This window comes from Benincasa hispida, chromosome 6, assembly GCF_009727055.1.
Source record: "Benincasa hispida cultivar B227 chromosome 6, ASM972705v1, whole genome shotgun sequence".
Taxonomy (NCBI): domain Eukaryota; kingdom Viridiplantae; phylum Streptophyta; class Magnoliopsida; order Cucurbitales; family Cucurbitaceae; genus Benincasa; species Benincasa hispida.
In genome coordinates, this window is record NC_052354.1 from 16,102,517 (window position 1) to 16,111,374 (window position 8,858).

Sequence of the window (8,858 nt, forward strand, 5' to 3'; positions counted from 1 at the left end):
CATCTTGATGGTGTTAGTGGGTGTATTTGCAATAATCTATAATTATTGTATTTCTTAGCTAATTTTCATACAATCGACACATATTTTCTCCCTTTTGGCTGTAATATCTGAATAAGACAGCATAAATAACTTGTATTTCTACAAGTTATTACACCCCCAAATTTAGATATATGCTTGTCCTCAAGCATATCTTCTACTAAGGCAATAATGCTCAATTCTTATCCTATATTTTTGCATCAATTGGTTGCTCTAAATGTTACACTTAGGCACATCTCTTGACAACGTAATTTCCTCCTATCCTTGCTAATTTCTAACAAAGCCCTACTTTATTCTTCTATATAACAAATTTCTGCTCAAAAATGCTTTTCTAGTTTTAAAATAGAATGTTTACCTCTTCTTTGTCAAAACAACTTGATATGTCTATATGTAGTGGTTAAATCTTACATCATTTATTTAGAGACTGTTGGTCATGGTTACACCCTTCGTTTTGGTTTATTCCCACGGGTGTCATGCGAACATCCAACTACGGTTGTGTGCCACTCTCAACTTTAACTCATGATATTCAGAGGAGTTGTCTCTTGCATTTATTTTTTTCTTTTATCTTTTTTTTTTCTTTTCATTTTCATATTGCATTGTTCTTGGAAACCCACCTTCGTTTTGGCTTGCTCCCACAGGTGTCATGCGACATTCAACTACAAGCAGGTTCATTTCATAACTAACTCTTATCAGGTTGAGATTATTTTTAAGATTTTCCCCTGCGCTGACATTGGAGTTTTGTATAATTTTTTTTATATAGAAAAAGAACGCATTTTCATAAAAACCGCATATTCTTGATTTTATCTACTCAGACCTTCCCACTCCCAAATTTAGAGATGCACAAGGTCCTCATTGCATTGTTTGGATAGACTAGACAAACATTTAGAAAAAAAATTCAAAAAGAAGGTTTGAGCAGAACTTTTAAAGATAAAAGGTAAAGTACTACTAAAGCTAAGAATTAACTGAAATTTAGTAGAATTTACAGAGTGTGGGAAATTTTTCTAAGTATAAACATATTATACATCATGGCAGCGCAATGAAGAATGCAAAAATAAAAGATCAAGAACATCACAAATATTAACAAAGGATGATAAAGAAATAGGTACAGGCAAATAGAGTGACTATTTACTCAATTGTATTGAATATTAACAAAGCATACAAATAATTAAAAATTAACGCAATACAAAAATTGTTACCTATACAAAGAGTCAAAGAATTTGATTAAATAATGAATTAAATTATCTTTTGAATTTGATTTAGACGGGTGCATGATCAAAATTAATTAACACCGCGCTTCTATTAACGCAAATACATTTTGCTGAGGACAGGCAACAACACATGCACTCTCACAACATACCCTTTAATTCAACGCATTTCTGGAGGATTGGGCACATGATATTGCTACCACTGCAACACTACCTTAACATAGTGCATTTTAACTAAGGACGGGCAAAGAACACATACGCGCGCAACACACCCCTCAACGCAATGCATTTGGGTGTAATGGAAGCACGGTGTCTCTTGTTAATACACAATGCATCCATCATCGCGTTACATACCAGTTTTTAATTTTCTTTTTAATTCATCAAAAATGCAAGTCGAAAAGACTTTGCGGTGCTTAATGTTTCATCCAATCATTCACAAAAATTAAAGAACAGTGCTACTAATGCATACAAAGTAAAGAAATTAAACATGACATGAAAAAATAAATTGAAGGGAAGTACAGAAAGCATTAAAGGCTAATTCTATAAAAAAAAATGATAAATAACGTAATTTAGAAAGCAGTAAAAGAAAACTATAAAGAAAGCAAATAAACATAGATAAGGATGTTGATTGAAGGAAGTTCTTAGGGTTACAGCTGTCTCTTATACACATCTAGATGTGTATAAGAGACAGGTGTCCATGCGTCGCTCGAAGTCACCTCCATAGTAAGGCTTAATCCGTTGACCATTGACTTTAAACGCGTTGTTCCCATCTAAAGTTGTTAGTTCCACTGCGCCGTGAGGAAAGATAGTCTTGATTTTGAATGGCCCAGATCAGCGAGACTTCAATTTTCTTGGGAATAATCGCAAACAAGCATTAAATAATAATACCTGTTGACCTTCGGTGAATGTCCGGTTGTTTATGCGGTCGTCTTGCCACTTCTTGGTTTTCTCCTTATAGATCTTGGCATTTTCATAAGCGTCCCTTCGCCATTCGACCAGCTGGTTCAGTTGCAACATGCCCACATCGCCTTATGTTCTAACTCGAGCGGCAGATGACAAGCTTTTCCAAAGACCAGGACATACGGGGACATGCCAATTGGTGTTTTATAGGCAGTCCTGTATGCCCATAGTGCTTCATCAAGCTTGGGTGACCAATCCTTCCTGGAAGTATTGACTACCTTCTCTAAGATAGTTTTGATCTCTCAGTTAGAAATCTCTACCTGCACATTAGTCTGTGGGTGATAAGTAGTCGCAACTTGATGGCTAACGTTAAATTTAGTCAATAGGTTGGCAATTATGTGGTTGATAAAGTGAGATCCCCCATCGCTAATTAAGGCCCGTGGCGTCCCATATCGAGCAAAAATATTCTTCTTAAGAAACTTCGCCACTGTGGCTGCATCATTCTTGGAACATGCGATGGCCTCAACCCATTTTGATACGTAATCAACTGTGACTAGGATATAGTGATGATCTTCTGATAGTAGAAATGGGTCCATGAAGTCAATTCCTCAAACATCAAATAATTCAACTTCTAAGATTGACGTTATAGCATTTCATTTCTTTTAGACACATTCCCTATTCTCTGACATCTGTCGCATTGCACAACATGGGCATAGGCATCCTTAAACAGTGTTGGCCAGAAATAGCCACACTGCAAGACCTTTACGGCAGTTCGCTGCCCCCCAAAGTGTACTCCGTAAGGGGACTCATGACACATCTCCAGAATGTGCTTGACTTCGTGCTCAGGAATGCATCGACTTAATATGTGATCAGGACCAAGTCGATGTAGGAATGGGTCGTCCCAGAAATAAAATTTGACATCATGTCTTAGCTTCTTCTTCTGCTGGTAAGTATAATCATCCAATATTTGACTACAAATGATGAAAATCACAATGTTTGCATACCAGGGAACATTAATGTCTACTGACATCAGCAACTCATCGGGGAATCTTACTTCAATATCTTTTTCTTTCCCTTGAACCTCGTAATTCTCCAATCTTGACAACTGATCAGCAACTTGGTTCTCGGTGCCCTTCCGGTCTTTGATCTCTACGTCAAACTCTTGCAGTAGCAACATCTACCGTATAAGACTTGGTTTTTCATCCTTCTTTGTCATCAGATATTTGATCGCAGAGTGATCCGTATACCCCACAACGTTTGTTCCGATTAAGTACTGTCGGAATTTCTTCAGTGCAAACACCACTGCGAGCATTTTCTTCTCTGTGGTTGTATAGTTCTCCTGCGCATCATTCAATGTTTTACTCACATAATAAATAGGATGCAATACCTTGTCCTTGTGTTGACTTAATACTACGCCCACAGCATATCTGCTAGCATCAAACATCAACGCAAACGGTTGCGTCCAGTCTGGCGCAACTAGGATGGGTGTGGTGATAAGCGCATCTTTAATTGTGTTGAATGCTTTGGTGCACGCATCATCAAAATTATATTCTCGATCAACTTCAAGGAGCGCACTTAGGGGCCTTGCAATTTGGGAGAAGTTGCGAATAAATCTTCTATAAAACCCAACGTGTCCCAGAAATCTTCTAAGTGTTTTCACGTTCACTAGTGGGGGTAGCTTGGAAATTGCGTCGATTTTCGCCTGATCAACTTCCAATCCTTCTTTCAAGATTTTATGACCCATACAATTCCTTCTTCCACCATAAAGTGGCATTTTTCCCAGTTTAAAACAAGATTTTTTGCCACGTATCTCTTCAAGACCTTTTCCAGGTTAGATAAACAGGAAAACTGAAAAATTGTCCATGAATACTTCGACTGACTCCTCCAAGTAATCTGAGAATATCGCCATCATGCAACGTTGGAAAGTGCCTGGTGCATTACAGAGTTTAAATGGCATGCGTCGGAATGCAAACGTACTAAATGGGCACGTGAAGGTTGTCTTGTCTTGATCCTCCGGCGCAATTGCTATTTGGTTGTACCCTAAATAGCCGTCAAGAAAACAGAAGAATTCATTCCCTGCAAGTATGTCTAACATCTAATCAATGAATAGGAGTGGAAACTGGTCTTTTTTAGTGGCCAAATTTAACTTGCGATAATCCATACAAATTCTCCACCCCGTAGTCATTCTTGTGGGAATTAATTTGTTCTTGTCATTAGTAACGATTGTCATCCCCTCTTTCTTTGGAACACACTGTACTAGGGTCACCCAACTGCTATCAGATATCGGGTAGATGACTTTTACGTCCAGCCACTTCACTATTTCCTTCGTCACGACCTCCCTCATGGCAGGATTTAAACGTCGTTGCCTTTCTACCGATCCTGTCTTTCCTTCTTCCAGATGAATCTTATGCATACAATACGAGGAACTGATTCCTCGAATGTCTGCCAGGGTCCATCCTAAGGATTTTGCGTTGTTTCTCAGGATCTGAATGAGTGCATCTTCCTTCTCCTAACTCAATGATACAGAAATGATAACCGACAACGTGTTGTTATCTCCTAAGTAAGCATACTTGAGGTGCACCGGCAGCAGCTTTAACTTTAGCATGGGTGGTTCTTCCAAGGATGGCTTAATGCATTGTGAAGTTCATACAGATAACTTAAGTGGTTCAAATTTTGATTCAACGTGAATTGCGGCACAATCCTCCTCCAACATTGCACCGATTCCAAAATCTTCTTCCTCCAGCTCCTCTAGGGGTTCGTGCCAAGGTTCTTCCCACAATTCCTCAATATATTGGCAATTCTTCATATCACTTGGGTACTTCAACGCATTGAAACGTTGAACTTTACTTCCTGATCGTCGACCTTGATGGTCAATTCTCCCTTTTTCACATCGATCAGTGCTCGCCCTGTTGCTAGGAATGGGCGACCCAATATGATAGGCACTTCTCTGTCAGCTTCGTAATCCAATATAACAAAATCCGCCAAGAAGATAAACTTGTCCACTTGCACGAGTACATCCTCTATCTTGCCCTCAGGATGCTTTATCGATCTATCGGCCAACTGTAGTGTGATCGTGGTTGGAAAGTGTATGATTAACTATTCTACATCTTTCTAAATATTATGAATGGTATTTGAGTAATAGGACATTATTTTTCATAGGGCAAGTTTTTACTATGACGTTTTTGTCATGTTCCTGAGTGAAGAGAGGAACAAGGAGTGAACTCATCTCGTCTTAGGTGGTGCGCTGGAATTATGTGTAACATCTGCGTAATAAATCAGCTACATTCTAGTAAATCTCTCACGAAACAGCCAGTTTCTCTGTATCTAGGTATACGATTCTTCAAGTGCGTTAAGGTGATGGTATATTTAGGGCTAATAATTCTTGATTCGATAAGTGTCTTGAGTTACTAGAAACAGACGATATTGTAGGTCTATCTCCATGTGTTCTTTCTCTGTGTGATACTATCATTTTTCTTGTACTTCTTAAAGTATCTCTACTCTATACACCAATCTGCATCTATCTTAGACATAATCATAGGGATAGCATTAAAATTACTCCCCAGACTCATGCAGCGATAAACACAAGTTTGATACACTATTGATAAAACACGGACCTCCTTGTGGCATGGATTTAAACGCCGGTTGCGCCTTCTATCCGATCTGCTCTTCTCACTCTTCCACGAATCTTGTGCATACTAACGAGGACTGATTCTCAACAGATGTCTGCCCGGAGTCCATCCTAAAGGACTTTTGCGGTGGTTCAGTGAATTTTTTTTTTACTTTCCGAGCCCCCGGACAACGGTTTTGTCTCTGCTTCGAGGTGCAGTTTGACGTTCCTGGTTTAGTTCTGCTCGCTTTGGTATTTGATTCAAACGTGATTGCGGCGACAATCCTCCTTCATAACATGCGCCGATCAAAATCTTTCTTCTCCACCCTCTATGGGGTTTCGTGCAAGGTTTTCCCAACAATTCCTCAATATATTGGAATTCTCCCATAATCACTTGGTACTCGAAACGCATTGAAAAAACGTTGAAACTTACTTCTCTGATTTTTAAATTGTTTGGGAAAGTAAGCCTTATAAGTAACTACACCCTTTGTAAATTTAGTTGGCTTCTTAGTTCATTATTACTATTTTCTCTAGAAGAACTCTTTTCACACGACTAAAAATGAAATTTTGAAAGTGCCTAAAAAAGTACGCTGTGTCTAAGAGATGCGGTTCAATCCTAATATTGATAGTACAATATTCAGTCTTAGACATATACTGACTAATATGATAGCTGAATAAGACAACAATAAATACACAAATTTCAAAAACACAAGCAACAAGCGGATATATATTATCAACGGACTTAGTTTTATAAAGAATTGTGCCATCTGTGCATCGAGTTACGATCCTATCTATCTTGGACCTCTAGACAATATAAACTGAAAGACTTGATCCAGTATGCATTAGTACAAAGGCCTCAATCTTGAGGAGGATGATTCTAGATATATTTGTGCAATACAATCGACAAAAAGAAACGTATGAGAGCACATGGAAACTTTTTCAGTATAATAACATTTAGACGACTTATGATACTATCTTAAGCACTATGTGCTCGTACGATCAATGGTTCACTCTCTATACTTAAGAAACAAGTGCGTCGCTTAATATCGATTAATAATCTATCATAGTATCCATATCTCTGTTAGGTAAGGCTTAGATGTGCTATAGACTATGAGTCGAATACTATATATAAATCATCGTATTGTAATTCGCTGATTAAGTTGATTTAGGTTGTCCATACATGCGAGACACAAGTATGTATGAGTATTAATTAGTATAGTACTATGAATATTGAATATGGCAGATTAACATTACCGTTAGCGCACATCAAATTAATTCAGCATGTAGGAACAATCAATTCGAAATGCCAAAGGATTAAATATATACATACCTTACTATGACATAACATGGCTTACAAGCTCTAAATTGAGCATGTTTCCCACTATCTAACGGGAGAATGAGGTCTACAGAGACACCTCTACGTGCTGACTATGGGCAGTGGGAGGATTTTATTGTATTGGGCTTTAATGTGCCCTAGTTTATTGTTTTGTACTAAGTTTTTTGTACACCCACTTTGCTTTAGGACAACTGGGAGATTGTTAAGGTTGATGCCCAAAGTCTTGTATCCTGTAGTTTGTAAACAGTATATACGAACACCTGTGATTGTTATATATGATATTTACTTCACATCTTGTTGTTTTGCTCAGTTATTTGTTTTACTTGCTTTACCACAAACCAATAAGCATAAAATCCCTGGTTATCTGTATGTGATTCAAGCATGTATGTGGTGACATACAAGTGGATCATGTCTTGAGTGATAACCAAAATGGTCTGTAGTATATGGATATAAGAGGGAAACCTCATTCTGGTAACGCTACGGACGCAGCTCGCTTTGTGGAATGGTCACAAAGTGTTGTAACTTGCCACAGATGGTTCTGATCCTGATCAGTCGTGTTGGGGACATGCGAGCGGGGCGTCCTATACAAAGAGTTTATATAAGACCTGACCAAAGTGTTAACGTCTCGTTATATAAACACCATTCATGCAAGAGACTCACTTCACTAGGATGACCATAGGTAACATGACCTTAATCCTGAATGAGTTGGGAACTCCTGCCATTGAGATCAGTCCTTTGATTTGTATGGGTGCGAGTAGTAGCCAGGTTGCCGATTTAAACCTACCATTTTGGGGATTCGTCTGATTTAGGAGCTAGGAACTCAGCTACACAAGATGGAATTCACCTCCTTTCCCGAGGCAAGGGTAAGTAGATAGTGGCTCCCTAAAGGGCTGATTCCGAGGCTTGAACGATGTGGCACCACACACCTTCTCTTGGCCCGAGAGGTGTTCACACATAGTTGGACTATGTTGTATTATTCATTAGAGGAATCGGTGGTACTTAAGGAGTGAGATGTAATTACAGGGGCAAAACGGTAAATTGGCCCAGTTGTACCTACAAGCATCTGTGAAGGGTCATCGTATCTCATGATTGATTATATCCAATGGACACAAAAATATATTTGTGGTAAGACTGTTAGTCTTTAGTGGAATCACTAACAATTAACGGATGGTGAAACTCGTGGTTAAAGAGTTTAGTCAGCTATTCACGTACCGTTGGAGCTTCGAGCCACAGGTCCATTGGATCACCTAGGTAGCTTGGATAAAGTCAAGAAACAGTGTTTGGGTTAATTTGAAATGTTCAAATTGACAAGAGGAAGTACAATTATATATGATATAATTGGAATGGCTAATTATATAGATATAATTGGCTAAATGTATGAGATACATTATTTTTGAGGAAATTAGATATAAATATGATTCATATCAAGTATAGGAAAATACTATAGTAGATATATGATATTAAACTACAGGATATAAATAATATATGATTATATTTATTAAATTAATTAATTGATTAATTATTTAATAATTAACCAATTTCACGTTTGAACGTGGGAACGTGGGCAGTGAGCGTTAAGGTAACCGGCGGGATTAAAAGTTGAAAATCTTTTTCAATTGATATGTAATTGATTCGTGCAATCGAAATCCCACCGCCCTAAAGAAACCGTAAAAGATTGATCGCCAAGAGCCTATACGATAGATTCCCAATTGTCTAAACGATCGTCTAGTTCACGCGTTCCCTAAACGATCGTGTACTAGTATCCTAAACGATC